Raw genomic sequence first — 7,173 nt, 5'->3', positions numbered from 1 at the left:
TGTGTGACTTGAGCAAGGAGCTTAGCTTCTCTCTGCTTCCCTTCCTTGTGGGTCAGTTGAGGATAACAGCTGACTGGAAGGGATGAATGAGTCAAATTATACACAATGTTTTCAGCAACTTGGCTTGAAGGAGAACATTTTAGCTGTGGCTAATATTATCATTAAACTTCACACTGCCAAGTCTGAAACCCTGTTTTTCATGTCAGCTTCCACCATCAGATTGGGAGCTCCGGAAAGAAGCAGTGGGTCACAGGCCCTTCCCCAGCCCAGTCCTCCCTCACAGAAGAGGCTTCCTCTGCCCTGGGGCTACCCCCTGCAGAGGAGCCACGTCCCACCCAGCATACTGAGTGCCTTTGAGCAAGTTCTACTCTGGTGCCTGAAATACACTCATGCCCAGGGATTCTGCAACAAAACTTTGCCCCTCTCTCAACTCAGGCCCCTCACAGGGCCTCAGAGGGGACTGGAGAGGGGAAGTCAGAGGGCCACTTGTAAATCGGCCCTTCAGTCTGTCAAAATACAGCAGTCCTTGTGGTGGGGTCTCTTTGAAGAACACAACTCCTTCTGTCCTCCCAGTTTCCCCCAGGGTCTAAGGGATGCGCCAGCCGTGGACCTGTCCGTGGTGCTGAACTCTGCGGTGTACCGCAGTGGCTCTGAGCCTGGCCTGCCTGGACACCCAGAGAAGTCTAGCTGTTTGTTTTGGGTTGCACAGCAGAGCACAGACTCATTTCAACCCAGCCCATCCCCATTCCTTCCCCTGGGAACCCTAAGCCAATGTGAGGTACACTAGTGGCTGAGATCACCCCATCAGGATCTTAGGGGGATCAAAGCCATCATTCTCTCTTTCTCCTCAGCCCTCTCCACACAAGTGAGTTCACTTGCATGTGGTGGCCAAAGTTTGTCACCCCAGCACTTGAAAGGTAGAGGCAGGATTAAGGATTTGAGGCCACCCTGAACTTCATTTTGAGTTTAAAGTCAACCTGTACTACATGAGATCCAGCCTCAAAGAAGGAAGGAAGGAAGGAAAGAAGGAAGGAAAGGAGGAAGAACCCAAGTGGGTTTGGTTGACACACGCCTTTATAATCTCAACACCTGGGAGGCACAGGCAGGCGGATCTCTGAATTCGAGGCCAGCCTGGTCTACAGAGTGACTTCCAAGACAGCCAAGGCATGTTCTTGTCTCAAAAACAACCCTAAAAAGATCCATGTCACACTCTGTCTACTTACCCATCATGCAACTCTGCACCAGGGGTCTTATTCCCCCATACCTCAGTTTCTCCACCTGTAAAATAAGCCTCATACAGCCCAAACCCTCTGAAGTTATCTAGAAGGAGTGAGCTAATACTTTTCAAACACATCAAATTTAAAAACAGCTTTTGTACACAAAACCTTGGGAAAACCCTAAAAATAACCCAAGGTAGCCAAACATAGTGATAGACACAAAGTTAGTCTCGTGCTCCTCTCTCCTGAAACACCCTCTTTCTCCCTTCCCCTCACATCCTCGCACACCCACACCCTTCGCTTAAAATACTTCTTCCCCTGAGCCGCCAGAGGTGAGAGGCAGCACTTGGCCTGAGGTCTGAGCCCGCCCCCTCATGAATAATGCATTAGCCTCAAGTATATTTGAGCAGGGGCCTGCAGGGGAGAGGGGAGGCACATTCAAATGCCTGTGTGTGTGTGTGTGTGTGTGTGTGTGCGCGCGCGTGTGTGTGTGTGTGTGTGTGTGTATCCTCGTTCCATTCCCACCCACCCCACCACACCCCGCCTTGTGTCTCTCCACTGAGTTGGAGTTGGGCATTTATCATCTGGTGTCACTGGGTGGGACAACTTCATGTACATCTGCGGGGCTATGTCTGGGCAAGGGTATGACTGTCTGCACCCTGTGGTGTGGGGACATCATTTACATGAGCTTCAGGAGGATTTCTGGTCCTCAGCAAAGGCCACACAGATTCACACACATGCACTTGCAGACACTACGGGCTCCTGGCCTGAGTCTCACACTGGATTGTGTTCATAAACATGGGATACTGTGGAGGAAAGCAGAGCCAGCTGGGGATCCCCACCCCTGCCATGCCTCTCCCACTGTGACTCCTCAACCCTGCACCCCCATGCTCTGGATCATCTGTCTCTATTCACAAAACACATCCCAGACACACACCCCAGGAGTCACACACACAGCGACTTCCAGGAACACTAACAAAGAGAACCCATGGAGGCGCTTACTGGGTAGGTTGTGCAGCTTCTACACAAAGACACCCACAGTCTGGAGTCCTCTGCTGATGCCCCAGTGGAGCAACCACCAGGTCTGGCTCCTCCCACACACTAGGATGCATGTGGCCTTGGTGACTGATGCATGGCCACTGGTAACGTGGCCCCCGTCACAGTTTTGAAACAAAAGACACTAACTGCAGCTGTATCAGCCACAAGAGGACCCCAGACCCTCTGATATGCCCCTCCTCGTGGCCTGTTGATACACAAAGACCCCTACAAAGGGCGTGGGAACACTCTCTATTTCCCTGTGGGGATGGCCAGGGGCTACTGAGACTGCCAGGCATTCATCCCCTCCTAACTGATCCCCACATGCCCAGCTTGGGCCATCGCCCACCCTGGCCTGCCTCAGCCTGGATTCCTCCCAGCCACACTTAGAATGAACAAAGCCACACTGTGCTGTGTGGATGGGGTCACTTAAGCACCTCAGTGCCAGGTCCTCTCCCTTCTAGCACCTAGTCACCCAAACAGTTTTAAAAATTCACCAAGCACACAGACTGAGGGTGAAACACCACCGGCGTGGAGGGGTGCGATGATGTGGAGGGGTGCAACATCTGGGGGTTCCCTGTCTCCCCGCAGGGAACCCACACCCGGCATTAGCATACTCATTGGGAAAAGGGCCTGCACCCCAACTCCACATCTGTCAGAAAAGCAGAAGGTCCCCTCAGGATGGGGTAGCCAGAGCCTCCTTCCTGCGCAGGATGCAGTTAGAGGGCAGAGACCTGTCTGGGCTCCTTTCCCAGGGACGGAGACTCAGCTGTAGACACTCTTGAATTGGGGGCCCACTCCCCATCGCAGGCCTCTATTCACTTGTAAATTGGAGGTCCCCACTTCAAATTCCCGGGGTGTCTCAGCCAAAACACTGGGGTATCCAGCCCCAAGATTCCCTCGGTCATGTGCAGGATGCCCTTGGCTTTTTTTCCCAAACTCGGGGTGCCCCTCCCCTAGTCCTAGCTCCCAGCGCCTCCTGCTTGATCCAGGGAACCATCTGCAGCCAGGGACCCTCCCCACCGGGGAGGGGGTGTCTTTTCCTTCCGTTCCCAACAGCCCTAAGACCGATACGATCTGCCTCCCAAACTCGGATCCCCTCCCCCACCGCCCCCTGCCCATCCCCATCCGGGAGGGGCTTTGACTTCATCCTGGTCAGTCCTCCCTAAGTCCGATTCCCGGACCCCCTCCCTGCGGGCCCCCACACCTGGCTCCTTTAGTGTGGACACATCCCCACGGCCCTGGCACAAAGGACAGCGCAGCCGCCGCCAGCTCCGGTGATTCTCCAGCCCCTGCTCCTGGCCTGGTGCTCAGCACGCCAGGCTCAGCCTCCTCACTTATAAAGGACCACAGGGATGCAGTGCGCATGCGCAGCCCTAGGCCTCCAGCTGCGCTTGGGGGGGGGTGGGGGGAACGCCCAGCCTGAGATCCCCTCGCAGCCCAGGGCTGGCTACCCCAGACTCCGCCCCCATTCTTCTTGCCCCCCTAGGAACCCCAGTTAATACCCCTAGCATGCCTCCTGGGGCCCCTGCTCCAATTTATAGGTGGGGGCTGATCCTCAGGGAGGTGAGAGGGAAAGGGCCGAGTGGAGGATCGAACCCACGGCCCAAGGCTCCAAGCACAGTGAACTATTCCTGGAACATTAGGCTTGGAGGAGACTCTGGGTCCCACAGCCCGTGGCGGCAAAAGGTCACTGGAGCTGTGAGATAAAGACAGTGACCTGGCCTCAGGCGTGAAAGTTTCTGCTGCCAAACCTGAGGCCCTAAGTGGAGCAGGACAGTGGCTGCTGCAGCTCGTCCTCTGACACACACCACACACACACACACACACACACACACACACACACACACACCACACACACCACACACACACACACACACTCACACACACACACACACACACACACACACACACACACACACACACACACACACACACACACACACACACACACACACACACACACACACACACACACACACACACACACACACACACACACACACACACACACACACACACACACACACACACACACACACACACACACACACACACACACACACACACCACACACACACACACACACACACACACACACACCACACACACACACACACACACACCACACACACACACACACACACACACACACACACACACACACACACACACACACACACACACACACACACACACACACACACACACACACACACACACACACACACACACACACACACACACACACACACACACACACACACACACACACACACACACACACACACACACACACACACACACACACACACACACACACACACACACACACACACACACACACACACACACACACACACACACACACACACACACACACACACACACACACACACACACACACACACACACACCACACACACACACACACACACACACACACACACACACACACACACACACACACACACACACACACACACACACACACACACACACACACACACACACACACACACACACACACACACACACACACCACACACACACACACACACACACACACACACACACACCACACACCACACACACACCACACACACACACACCACACACACACAGGTGAGTGCTAAGTCACCAGTGATGCTGTTAGTGGCAGAACTGCTGCAGCAACCCAGCCATGCCCACCATGCACTCCCTCACTCACCATCATCACTCACCATCATCACTCACCATCATCACTCACCATCATCACTCACCATCATCACTCACCATCATCACTCACCACCATCACTCACTCACTTGGTCCTATCATTTAACAGTGCACACCATGACCGTGAGTTAGGACGCTCCTGCTTTGGGTAGGGGTGTCTGTGCAGCTTGACTGGAATGTTGGATTTAGGGGCTGGGAATGCGGGTGAGTTGGTAGGTAGGATTCTTGCTTAGCATGCAGGAAAACTTGGGTTTGATCCCCAGCATCTCACGAACCAGGCTTGGGCAGGGGGGGGGTGTAGGAGGATCCAGAGTTCAAGGTTCATCAAGATGGGGACCATAGCCTCCAAAACAGGTTTGGTGCTGTGGGAAAGACATGGCTCAGTGGATGAAGTGGACTCTCCTGGCACCCATGTAGAGGTCATGTGCAGTGCTGGTCCTATAACCCCAGGACAGAGGACAGAGATGGGTGGTACCCTGTGTCTGTCGGTCTTTCTTTTTGTGGGCAGTGTTTTTCAGGTTTTTTGTTCGTTTAAATTCTTTTTATTTATTCTGCCCGCACGTATGCCTGCTCGTCAGCAGAGGGCACCAGATCTCATTAGAGATGTTTCTGAGCCACCATGTGGTTGCTGGGAATTGAACTCAGATCCTCTGGAAGAGCAGCCAGTGCTCTTAACCGCTGAGCCATCTCTCCAGCCCTGTTTGTTTACTTGTTCTTTTGTTTGGACAGGGTCTCTCTGTGTAGCCCTGTTGTCCTGGAACTTACTCTGTAGACTAGGCTGTCCTCAAACTCAGAGTTCTGTCTGCCTCTGCCTCCTGAGTGCTGGTACCAAAGGCATGCGCCACCACTGCCCAGCCCTGAGTCCTGTGTCTTGCTGGCCAGCTGATCTAGCCAAAATGATGGGCTTGTCTCAAAAACAAATGAATGGATAAACAAATAAGTTGAAGAGAAATAGAGGGAGACACTCCATGTCAACCTGTGATCTCCACACTCACATGTACAGGGGTACACCCCTGTGCACGTGTGTGTGTGTGTGTGTGTGTGTGTGTGTGTGTGTGTGTGTGTACAGATTTTAGATCTCACTCAGACAAGGTGACACACAGAGGTGCAAGCACTCAGTAGGCTGAGGCAGGGGATCCTGTGTTCACATTTAGCCTGGACTATAACACTGTCTCTACAAAGGAACTAGAACAAATCTAGATCTCTTCAGTGGAATATTATGTAGCCATGAAAAATTCTACACACAACAGGGATAAATCTGGAAAGAATAATACTGGGGTTGTCAAGGATAGGCAGGCACTAAATACCACATCATATTTGGTCCCAGGACAGTCCACAGAGACAGGGCTGTGAATAACTGCTTGTGAGGAAGTGGTTTTCTTTCAAGGAGTGAAACTGTGTTAGAATGAGAAGAGAACATCAAATAATATAGATGTTCTTAAGCCCATCTCACTGCAGGGTTACTACTACTGACTGCAGGGTTTTATTCTTTTGTTTGCTTGTTGATTGCTTGTTTTGAGACAGGGACTTGCTCTATAACCCTGGCTGGTATGGACTGGCTATGATGTAGCCTAGGCTAGACTTGAACTTCAAATGACTCTTCTGTCTGCTTCCAGAGCAATGGGGTTACAATGTTACCACCACACCCAGCCTTGTTACTGTTTTGTGGTTGGTCATAAGATTTATTTCTATTTACAGGTAAGGGTCTGTCTCTGCATGTGAATGCTCACAGAGGAGTCAGAGGCCTGGAGTTGGCAGAGCCGGCAGTTTTGAGCTACTTGTAAGGGCACTGGGAGCTGGACTGGAGTCCTCAGCAAGAGCAGCAAGTGCTTTTAACTACCTATGTCTCAACACCTGCCACCTCTAAAAAACAAAGGAGGGTCTCATACACCCCAGGAATTTGCAGGGAATGAGGCTGGCCTCTAACTCCCTATGTATCCCAGGATGACTTTGACCTCCTGCTGGGATTGCAGGTGCACACTCCACCATGCCTGGTATAGTAGTGCTGGGGATGAAACCTGGGACTTTGTGCATGCTAAGCAAGCACTCTATCCACGGAGCCCTGGAGCCAGCCCTCCAGCCTTGGTTTGGTTTGCTCTTGAAACAAGGTTGAATATGTAGAGCAAACCTAAACACACACACACACACACACACACAGAGACGAGTACACACACACACACACACACGCACGCACGCACGCACGCG

This window comes from Cricetulus griseus (genome assembly GCF_003668045.3).
Source record: "Cricetulus griseus strain 17A/GY chromosome 1 unlocalized genomic scaffold, alternate assembly CriGri-PICRH-1.0 chr1_0, whole genome shotgun sequence".
NCBI lineage: Eukaryota > Metazoa > Chordata > Mammalia > Rodentia > Cricetidae > Cricetulus > Cricetulus griseus.
This window is presented reverse-complemented; position numbering follows the sequence as displayed.